At 37.7% G+C, this 11,722-nt stretch overlaps 1 protein-coding gene across 4 annotated transcripts in view; it reads left to right on the plus strand.

Annotated features, from left to right (window-relative positions):
• The first annotated feature begins 399 nt into the window (after positions 1 to 399).
• LOC145692839 (uncharacterized) overlaps positions 400 to 11,722 on the plus strand; it is a 42,465-nt gene continuing 31,142 nt past the window's right edge. Inside the window, exon 1 of one of the 4 annotated variants that reach the window (XM_081768344.1) lies at positions 400 to 655. The gene's annotated coding sequence lies outside the window, so the exon portion shown is untranslated. Of the gene's footprint in view, positions 656 to 721; positions 916 to 1,356; positions 1,827 to 11,722 lie in introns of those variants that run through there. The other 3 variants (XM_081768341.1, XM_081768343.1, XM_081768342.1) reach the window with 3 other exon arrangements.

The raw sequence follows: 11,722 nt of genomic DNA on the forward strand, positions 1-11,722 counted from the left end.
TAATAATTAACCATAACGAGCAATAACGTGTAAGAATAACTTTACAACCGCCTTCCGGACATGGCCCCCTTACCGTCCCACCAATGAGTATTTTTTTGGAGTCCTGAATTTACCTGGTAAAGACACCAAGGGACATTTCCAAAAGGATATTACAGAATTTTGAATATATATCAGGGATGCAAATACGCAACAACATTTTATTCGCCCAAGAAAACGGTTACCATCCCACATCCCATAATAGAAATCTTACCTTCGGTATGATATTAAATACTCGCCTGTACCGATAAACCACTCGCGCCGGACGAGTGGTTATTTGCATCCCTGATTCACGTTTGCATGGGCGCCCTTTTCGTGGAATTGTCCACCGCCCTCGTTAGTATCCCAGCACGGCCCTGGTTTGCTGGGAGCTACGAAGAAGCGTGCAGCCAACGAAAATTTTGTGCTGCTAATCAGGCGCCTCATTCCACATGAGATGGAAAACTTAGTATTATAGTAAATAATAAAAGGGAAGGGGGAGCCATCCACTTATAGACAACGTCCATCAAAGGCGTGCGCTCTGGCGATTAAGCCAGCAGGAAGGGCACAGGTTTTACTAAAGAACAACTATGCCCAACTAGTAATTACTCGTTACTCCAAAGAGGGACAGCTATTATCGGTATTATTATTATTATTATTATTATTATTATTATTATTATTATTATTATTATTATATAGTTGTTATGAGATTAGTTTTAGCCCAAGCCATTAAACCATTATACGCCACCCTTGAGATGATGACGAATAATTGTTATTTAGTAAATAAGAAAATTAAGATGAAGAACTGTGTTGAATTCAATGAGAGTTTAATGTCATCTAGTCATAAAACCGTCAACAGGTGAACAATTTTGTTCTAATTTCAAAATTCGTTCTTGTGAGGTATACAGAAAACAATTTTGCATTTTTTTAATAAGAAAATATGCCAACATGTATTTGCAATTAGATTTTTACGTAAATTATAAATTCACAATGTGTTAACGTGAATTTGTATATGCTTATGAATTTGGTTAGTGTTCCTAGCAAAGATATTGCTCTCCAGAATATTTTTTGGTTGGTCTTGTGATAATATTACAATCGGAGTTGGTGAAATTAAAGGAATTCACCAGATTTAACTTTAAGAAGTAAATTCTGTCACGATATGTGTATTTACTGGCTGCAATGAAAAAATTTAAAATGGAAAACACCCAAATGAACCTGTGCTATGTGCTCAAGAAACACTACGAAATCTGTTTAGGCCTAACTAGTGATGGGCAGTGGGAATATTCGCGGTGGGAAGGAATTTAAAAAATGGGAATGTTCCCTGGCCTACAAATTCCCGGGAAGGAATTTATTTCCATTTCTTTATCTTCCAAAGGGGTTAAATTCCAAAGTTGGGCGTCCGTTTCCAGCGAAATTTTTAAAATTTACAGGAAAGATATGGATAATTTGATCGTTTGTGTGCTTGATAATATATAAGGGTCTCGAAAAATCTTTTTATTTGTTATATATAAGCGGTTATAAACACGGGACTGTACGGCGAGCGGAGGGAACTACTTGGCGCAAGGTAATCAAACAGTTGCATTGTGGGAAAGTAACGAGCATTTATGTTATCAACATGGCGAATGTACAAGGGCAATGAACTAACAATTTTAACATTTGTGAAGCAATACGTTGATAACGAGGAAAATCTTTTAAAAGTTTGTGAAGAGCATGGATTAATGAACCTAATAACAAAAAGTGTGGAAAGGAGATAACAGCGAAAAAAACGTGGCGAAAGCGGACGCCCAACTTCGGAATAAATGCCTTCCAAAGTATAAAAACCATATGCCTAATTACTTTATTTTAATATATTATGATTTACTTCTAGGTTTTAAAGAATTTGGAGGTTAAAAAAATTAAAATTATTTGACGGTACTTTATATAACTAATAATATGATTTTTTAAGTTCCATTTCCATTTGTATTAAAAATTAAGGTAATTGTTTAGAATTGGAGGTCCAAAACTAGCAAAAAGTAGGATGAATTATGAAAGAAATGAGTTGATTGTGATGTTCAGGCAGTCAAGAAAGTATCGAACACATTTTTTTAGGGCAGTAGGGGATTTATATAAGACGGAAAGGTAAGTGGAAGTGATTTATGTGAGAAAAGAAAGTGAATTGTTGGTAACAAAGATAGAAAACAACGTGCCATGCGGAGCTCTGACCCGCCTTCATTCCCTAACGCTCGCTCTGCAATACTGGCTGAATTTAATGTTCGTAACGTAATTTAACGTATGAAACCATAAAACAACCGCATCGGAATAGAATATCGCAAAAAAGTAGGTGCAAAAGTTGGCCCCCAATGCTAAAGAACAGCCAAAATTAGCAAAGTACTAATTTACAAATCATGAAAAGGAACCATTTTGTAAAGTAATTTAGAATTATGTATAAATAGAGATGAAGTACTATTAATAAACCCTGAACCACCATTAGTAATAGACGTCGGTCTGTCTCCTCTCTCTGATTCGAATTTCTGAAGAATTATTCGGACTTCTTTTACATGTGAATTAACGTTTGAAATTTCGAGAAATAGGTAGAATGAAAGGTCGTTTATGGCAATGTTACGTGCTAAAATATAAAGATAAGTAAGTATCTTGCAAATTTTATGAACATAAATATTTATGCGCAAATGTTGATAAATTGGTGAGACATGTATCTTCTAGCATTTACCCAATCTAATTGGTTATAACATTTATAAATGTAATGTGTTTATAATATCAGTAATGGAGTCAAGTTGAGAAAATCCACTTACATATAAATTTAAACTGTTGCTATATAATTTCTTTACACATATTTAATTGATAGAACATATTGTAAATAAATATACATTTATGCGTACTCTCTAAATATAGTAAAGTGTTAATGAAGTAACATAGTACCGTTCAGAATATACATTTTAAAGAATCCTCTGTGGACAGCAGTAATCATATCAGGGACGTAGCTAAGGGGGGGCCCGAGGGGGCACCGGCCTCCCCAAATCTTGGCTTGGCCCCCCCAAATATTTATGTAAAATTATGATACAATTTTTTTTTTAGCCGACAATAAATGAAAAAAATATTCATAGTAAACTGAAATTATTCATATTTCTAAGAAAAGGTTATTTTCTTTAAATCCATTTATAGGCTATTTCTTAAACGTTAAGTGAATGGTAATAAGAGTATAAGATCAGTAACTTTGGGGCCTGGGCGTCATTTTCGTTAACACTGGGGGGTTCTTCCAGCCCTTAGAGTGATTCCAGCCTTATAGTCGCCTTGAGGTGCTAAGGGCTAAAAATCTATACGAATGCACTTTTTATAACCAAGACAGAACTGAAAGGTCGATTTGACTCAAAGGCTACGAGAATCCCTCTCCCCCATTGCTGAATTTTGCAACATAGTATTTTATACTTTAATTGTTTTACTAGAAGGTATTGAGTGTAGATTTACTTTCGTATATTTATTATATTTAACAACGATTCTGCCAAAACAGATGAGAAACTATTTAGAACCCCTATACAGTATGTACTGGCGCTGGCAACAGGCTGAGCGGGAAAAAGAGTATTTTTGTACTGAATGTGGAGTGCGCAGTGTTAAGTTTGCTATGTACGTGTTCTTGAAATTAAGTTAAATATGGAGAGGTTTATAAAATCTGGATATTTTATTTCACATGACTGAATACCTGCGAGACTGAGAAACACTTGACGAGTACATTCAGCGAAACTGATAAGGTGCATGTTGTTGCTGAGGAAAATATTCATTCGGACAATGTTGATAAGGAAGAAGCTAAGGAAATTGCTAGCACCTCACAACAAAACATTCATGTGAATGACTTATTTTCAGAGAACCAAAGAAACTGGAGAGATTTTGGATCTACAAAACCACGCATCTAGAGAAGTAATAACTGCCCGTCGCGAGTGCTTAAAACGTATAGTGGCGATTGTGATCCATTTAGTTCGACAGGGATTAGCTTTACGAGGCAAAGATGAAGATGACAACAGTGTAAATAAAGAGAATTTTTAGTAAATATTCAAGTTGTTACGACGTTTTGAACCTTTTATAAAGAATATGCAGCGCCAGGGAATTCCACTTATTTGTCCCCAGAAATTCAAAATGAAGATATCTCATGCTGCGGCGAGGAAATCATCAATGTCATTATAAGTGAACTGAATGCCGCTGGAAAGTTCAGTGTTATAGCTGATGAAACACGAGATATTAGTGTTTCTGAACAACTTAGTGTTTGCGTGAGATATGTGAAAAATTCTAAAACGGTAGAGCACTTTTTGAAATTTGAGGAAAACAATTATCGAAACTTTGGCTTCTATAGGTGTTAATAAGGCCTCAAAATGCATTGGGTAAGCTTACGATGAGGTGAGCGTTATGAGAGACCACATAGGTGTTGTGCAAAAGTTATTTCGCAAGTCTCATCCCCTCGCACTGTATATCCATTGCTATGTGCACCAGTTAAATTTAATAATATTTAATAATTGTAAAAGTGTGTTCGTTCGAACAAGCAAATACCTTTATGATTTATTGCAGACTGCACGTAACTGTTTCTCTGTGTAAAAGCTTATAGACGATAAAGCAAGCTCAGATAGCGTTAGGTTTGGAGCAATCCAGTATACCTGGCCTTTCAGACATTCGTTGGTCTTCACATACCGGTATTTGTTCACTGAACGCTGTAAAAAAGAATTATGGAGCTATAATCTCTGCATTAGAGGGTAAGGATGCTAAGAAGACTACTGAAGTATTGCGAACAAACTGAAATCATTCGCAACTGTTTCATGCTTGATTGCTTTAGCAAGATTGTGGGAATTATTAGTGGCCTGAATAATTTTCTACAAGGAGAAAATATTATCCTAGCAGACGCCCAGCTATCTATTTGTTCGGTTGTTGGAGCCATAAAAGAACTTAAAACAGAAGAAAATTCATTGTGTCTCTACACTGAAGCATTGGAGTTTGACACACAAAATGGTGTAGAATGTTTTCATCAACCAAAGAGAAGAGAAAAGCGAGATAATAGTATGATGAAAGGTTTTCTGGTTTCCGTTAGTATTCCGAAGAGATACACTATCGGGTAGTATTTCACTATCCAAAAGTACATGTTTCAGAATCCTAAGGTACTCACGAAACAACTTGTATAGAAAGAGTTTGGCACCTTACATATAATTTGAAGTACTCACCAACTACCTTGTTGCAGAAGTACCGGAAGATTGTGAAACTTGGATATTTGGATAGGGCACATATTAGTTTCTAAGTGAAGTCTTGACCCGACTACGGTAGGTCCCATAGTTTCGGAGCTATGGATCTTTAGTTCTTTTTTTAAAATATGTTTTCGAGTGCTTATAACTCCGAAAAGAAGCATTTGTGCACCCAGGTTGGTCTATACTTTTTGTCCTATCTTTGCGTCAGAAATTACCTCCCAACGTCGGCGTTGTTTTGAAACACCCTATATATATATATATATATATATATATATATATATATATATATATATATATATATATATATATATATATATAAATTTCATTTGTAAATATGGCCCCCCCAAACTCAGAACTCTGGCTACGTCCCTGAATCATATGCTGTGATATAAAAATTAATTCAACTTTGAAATGATAATATAGTAATAAAATGCAATTTTATTTCTGATTGAACATAAATTCCCGGATAAATTCCTATTTTGGGAATCTTCCCGGGAATTTACCCATAACTAGGCGTAACTGAACTTGGCAGTGCGAATTTCGTGTAGCTGTGCTGCAGCTCGGATGTGCGTCCGTGGGACGATGCTCATCAGCGATTTTGCATTTGCTCTTAAGCGATAATAGTGGAAAAAGGTACATTCTTAAAAATGATGCCCTCTTTTCTTAGGCTAATGATTGTTTGATACACGCAAGCTATTCTGAAAAATCGAAAAATATGCTAGTTTCACGAAATGTTATTATTATTAGGTTAGGATAGATTCCACACATTTGGCCCCCTTTGTCTAAACAGGAACTTGACAAGTTTTTACTTTGGTCACTTCATTCATATTATGCGATTCTTTGATTAAGTGATTTGTTTTTTTGGTTTCGGTTCCAATGTGTGTATCTGTTCCACTAGGTACATAATGGTATCGAGTCACATGGGAATCGTCTCGTACTGTTTATGCTTTTTTTTTTTTTTTTTTTTTTTAACCGGGGAAGTTTGCATATCACTTGATATGTCCTCATCCTTGTTTTCCACCTCTTTACGTGGTTTGTACTGTTGGAAATTTTATATATAAAAAAAACTAAATATAATACGTGAGTACCTTACCTCAATTTCCACAAGCGTGGTTTCCTTTCGTCGTCTTGGATAAAAAGAAGAGAAAAAAAAACTTATCTTACAGGTAATGCTCCCTTTGATCTTCCTATCTTCTAGAAGATTCGACGTGATTTTCACACTGTCAGTCCTGTGCACAGGCTGGAGTCCAATATTATACACGTCCCAACTTCCTGCAGCACTAACTTTCAGTAACTATAAAAATCACACTGGAGCACGTAATTATACTCGCTTCATTTACTATTAAACTCATGTGTTAGACAAGTACACGATCTGTGTTGACCGCACTCTACGATAGTTGCATACGACTGCTTCCTACAGAGCAGCAACTTCCAGCGCACAGCACTCATACAGAACACGAACTGTAACTGTGCATCTCGCTACAACAACTGCCCTTACGTATTGTCACTAGAGGGCGTAAGGTAATACACGTCACTCACCCTGACGTCACTAAACGAAAACTTGATAAACAAAAGCACATAAAAAGATCCGTATGTGCAACACTTTCTCTTGTTGACAAGTTTTCGTCAATATTATGATACATGGATAACAATATTGAGTTACTTACATATATATACAATTAGTGTACAACTAACTATGTTCTAATTTACAAGGCCTATCTTGTTACAAAGTAGTGCTAACCTATTTCTCATGAGAGGCTTTGTGAGCAAATCTGCCAGCTGTTCTTGTGTTGAGATCTGCTTCACCCCTAATTCTTCTTGAGTCACCTTTTCGCGAATAAAGAACTGCTTGGTCTGAATATGTTTGGTTCTCTTGTGAAATTCCGGGTTCTCTGCAAGTCTCACCGCAGCGCTGTTATCGACTTGAATGACGGGCATCTTCTCCAGCTGTGCAATCTCTTGGAAAAGCCGTTTTAGCCAGATGACTTCCTTCGCCGCCTCTGTAGCTGCTACTAGTTCAGCTTCTGTGGTTGAGGTCGTTACCATACTTTGACGTTGACTCAACCAACTTATATTTCCTCCAGAATACAGCACAAGAACTCCCGTGGTTGACTTCCCTGTTTTCTCACAGCCAGCAAAGTCAGCATCACTGTAGCATTCAAGAATACCTGTATTCTTGTTATGCTGATAAACAATTCCTAGCTCAACAGTACCTCTTATGTATCTAAATACACGTTTTAGTCTCGTGACATCAGTGTCTGTAGGATGTTCAAGCGTTCTTGAAAGCACACTCACACTGTAGGCAATATCTGGTCTCGTACCTAGCATGAGATACATCAAACAACCCGCTGCCTTGCGATAAGGATAGTCTTTGTTTACCTTTTCTTCAGATGTTTTCATTTTAATAATAGGTGTGGTTACTGCTCTACACGCATCAAAATGGAACTTGTGAAGCAGTCTTTTGGTGTATGCTGTCTGATGTATCTTGATATCGCCATTGTCACGCCTCTCTATTTCCAATCCCAGGAAGTAGTGAGCCTCTTCTTGAACAGTTATCTTGAATTCGCTTTTCAGCGTCCCTAGGAATTCATTAACTTTTTCTTTGTTACTAAATGCGACCAGGCCGTCATCCACATAAAGAATTAAGAGAATTTTATCCGTATCTCTTTCCCGAATAAAAAGGCATGGATCAGCATCACTTTTCATAAAACCCTGATTAAGCAAGAAATCACCAAACCGTCTGTTCCAACAACGGGGTGATTGCTTCAATCCGTACAGACTTCTCTTAAGTTTGCACACCTTTTCTGAGCCATCTTGGTACCCTTCTGGCTGCTTTATATATATTTCTTCTTCTAGATTTCCATAGAGAAAAGCTGTGGATACGTCAAATTGAAGTAGATGTAGTCCCTCATTCGCTGCTACACTCAACATGGCTCTTATTGTACCAAGTTTTGCCACTGGACTGAAAGTCTGCTTGTAGCCGATGTCTTTCTTCTGACTAAAACCTTTCGCCACTAGTCTCGCTTTGTATTTCTCAATGCTACCATCTGGATTATTCTTAATCTTGTACACCCTTTTACATGGAATTGCCTTTTTTCCTTGCGGTAAATCACATAGTTCCCATGTCTCATTCTCGCGCAACGACTCCATTTCATTGTCCATTGCCTTCTTCCATTCAAAACTTTCTTTGCTTTGTATGGCTTCGTCATAGGAACTGGGACTGTCTAAGTCATTAACTAACTCTTCTACTGCCATCACATAATCGTTGTATTTTGCAGGTTTCTTCAGAGTCGCTCGGTCTCGCAACACTATGCCCTGACCATTAAGTTTCTCTTCCGTACTCTGTTTGGGAAACACTAGCGGTCTATCTTCTTTCATTTTTGCCGATTCTTGCTGGACTATATGTTTTGATATCTCTTCCGGTTCTCTACTCTGAACGTCCCTTGTTCGTAGTTGTACTTCTTCTCTAGAAGTTTCAAGTGTACTTTCTTTGAAAATGACGTCTCTGGAGATAATAACTCTTCTTTCTTCTTTAATCCAAACTCGATATGCTTCATCTCCATTGTAACCAATGAGATATCCTTGCTTGGCTTTCCTGTCCATCTTTCTTCTTTTTTGTACTGGAATGTGCACGTAACACTTGCAACCGATCTGTCTCATATGCTTAATCCTTGGTCTCTTCTTCTTCCAAAGTTCATATGGACTGACACCTTTTTGTGAAGATTTTCCGGTCCTGTTAAGAATGTAGATCGCTGTTGAGGCCATTTCTGCCCACATCTCTTGCGGAAATTGCAGTTCTTGGTTAGAGTAAAGGAATGTTCTTGCCATTTCCACAATGGTTCTATTCTCACGCTCACTACCCCCATTTTGTTCCGGTGTATAAGGCGCTGTGAACCGTTGATGGATGCCATACTCCTTGAGTATCTTCCGTACTTCGGCATTATCGAACTCTCCTCCGTTGTCGCTAAGAAACTCTAATGGTATGTCCTTCTGCCTTGGCACTGGCTAACACCTGTTTCAAGGCATCTTTCACTTCTGATTTTTGATGTAGAAAAACACCAAACCTGTACTTTGAATAATCGTCTCTGAATATAGCTAAGTACTTGTATTTCTGAAACGATTCACTAAAGGGACCACAGACATCTGCTGATAATAACTGTCCCACTGAAGATGAAGGTTTTCTACTACTAAACGGTAGTCTGTGCGCTTTTCCGTAAACACAAGAGTCACAGAGAACATTTTCATCTTTCACAGAAATATTCAGCTCTTTCTTCATTAAATCTTTGATATGTTGCTTGTCCTGATGTCCCCATCTGCTATGGTACAATTGTAAAAGAGCTTTATCAGACATCACAACATTCACTTCTTCACTATTACTTGAGGGTACTGGTTCAAACTGCGCTTTGAACAATGCCCCTTGTACTTTTCTTTTGCCATGAACGATAGCAACTCCGTCCACTAATAACAAACACTCTGTGGTAGAGGACGTAAATTTACTATTCCTATTCCTATCCTGTGCGGCCAAAACTGAGAACAGATTTTTCGTAATATTCGGAACGTACCACACATCCGTAAGGATTAAGTCAACTTTCTTGCCTTTCACTTTTGAAAGCACTTTGACGTCACCTTTCCCTACTGCAAGCAGCTTCTCTTTACCTGCTGCTGAAATACTACTCGGGTTCTCATACTTCTGATAATTGAGGAAGAAATCGGGTGTGTGTGTTACATGCTTCGTTGCACCATTGTCAATCCACCAAACGAAAGGTCCATTTTCTTTTGTAGAACATTCTTCGTTCGCAGAATAGACAATTGTCAACTTGGTTTCACTAGATTTCTGATTCTTCTTCTTCTCATTCTTAGGCGGTTTCCCTTCTGCAATCCACTTTTTGCACGTTCGAACCCAATGCCTTCTTCGTCTGCAGTAATTACAAATATCGTCTTTCTTCATCTTCTTCTGTAATTGCTTCGGCTGATTCACTACTAATGCTTCTTGCTCTGAAGACGCACCCTTGTACTTGCCTACTGGTGACCGCTGTACAAAGTTCCTTTCGAACATACACAATTGTGTAGTCAATTCGTCAAACGTACGTTGTACTTCTTTGGTCAGTAACATCCAACTTGATTTGAAAGTTTCAAGAGTACTGGGTAGGATATGTAACACTTTACAGATCAACAAAAGATCCGGTAATTCAGTATGCCCTTTGTCCTTCAATCCACTGTTAAGTTCCATCCACAAACTGTTCAATTTAGCTATGTGTGTGGAAACATCTTCACTTTCACTCCAAGAAAAGGCGAAAAAGTCCATACAAATCTTGAACAATTGATCTGTGGAACTTGCCTCAAATAGCTTCATTAAAGCTAACCACATTTCTTCAGCCGTATCTTTTTCCATTATCTTCTGGTAGACTTCGTCCGTTACTGCACTAGTTATCATCGACTTCGCATAACTGTTAGCTTTCCGGTAAACGTCAGCCTCTGCTCTATATTTCTTCTTTTGAGCTTCTGAAGCGGAATCTTCTAACGGTTCCGGTTTTCGCAACTTGCCATCGATAACTTCTAGTGTCCCTTCATGGTATTCTAATAAGTCCCTAATTTTTCTTTTCCATACGGGCCACTCTTTCTCACACGATAACGGTTTTATATTCTTTAACAAATCCATCTTCGTGTTTAAAGAAAGAAAACAAAACTGACACAGACCAACTAACCTACTAGGTGTATTTGAATACAAACGTCTCGACTTTTACTACTAGTAAACGTAAAATGCAATAAATCTATTTGCACTTCACACCACACTTCACTAGTTGCACTACACTTAGAATATGCATATGTCACTAGCACACCTAAAATAATGCGTAAGCCGTTCGTCGCACTATTCAAGCACTTAAAACCAGACACAGCAGTTTCGGAAAATTTCAGTAAGCACACTGGGCCTTATTAAACACACTGGGCCCATAACCAGTATGTTGGAAATTTTATATATATATATATATAAAAAAAAACTAAATATAATACGTGAGTACCTTACCTCAATTTCCACAAGCGTGGTTTCCTTTCGTCGTCTTGGATAAAAAGAAGAAAAAAAAAACCCTTACAGGTAATGCTCCCTTTGATCTTCCTATCTTCTAGAAGATTCGACGTGATTTTCACACTGTCAGTCCTGTGCACAGGCTGGAGTCCAATATTATACATGTCCCAACTTCCTGCAGCACTAACTTTCAGTAACTATAAAAATCTCACTGGAGCACGTAATTATACTCGCTTCATTTACTATTAAACTCATGTATTAGACAAGTACACGATCTGTGTTGACCGCACTCTACGATAGTTGCATACGACTGCTTCCTACAGAGCAGCAACTTCCAGCGCACAGCACTCATACAGAACACGAACTGTAACTGTGTGTGTGTGTGCATCTCGCTACAACAACTGCCCTTACGTATTGTCACTAGAGGGCGTAAGGTAATACACGTCACTCACCCTGACGTCACTAA

Source organism: Thermobia domestica, chromosome 8, assembly GCF_964235325.1.
Source record: "Thermobia domestica chromosome 8, izTheDome1.hap1.1, whole genome shotgun sequence".
Classification (NCBI taxonomy): domain Eukaryota; kingdom Metazoa; phylum Arthropoda; class Insecta; order Zygentoma; family Lepismatidae; genus Thermobia; species Thermobia domestica.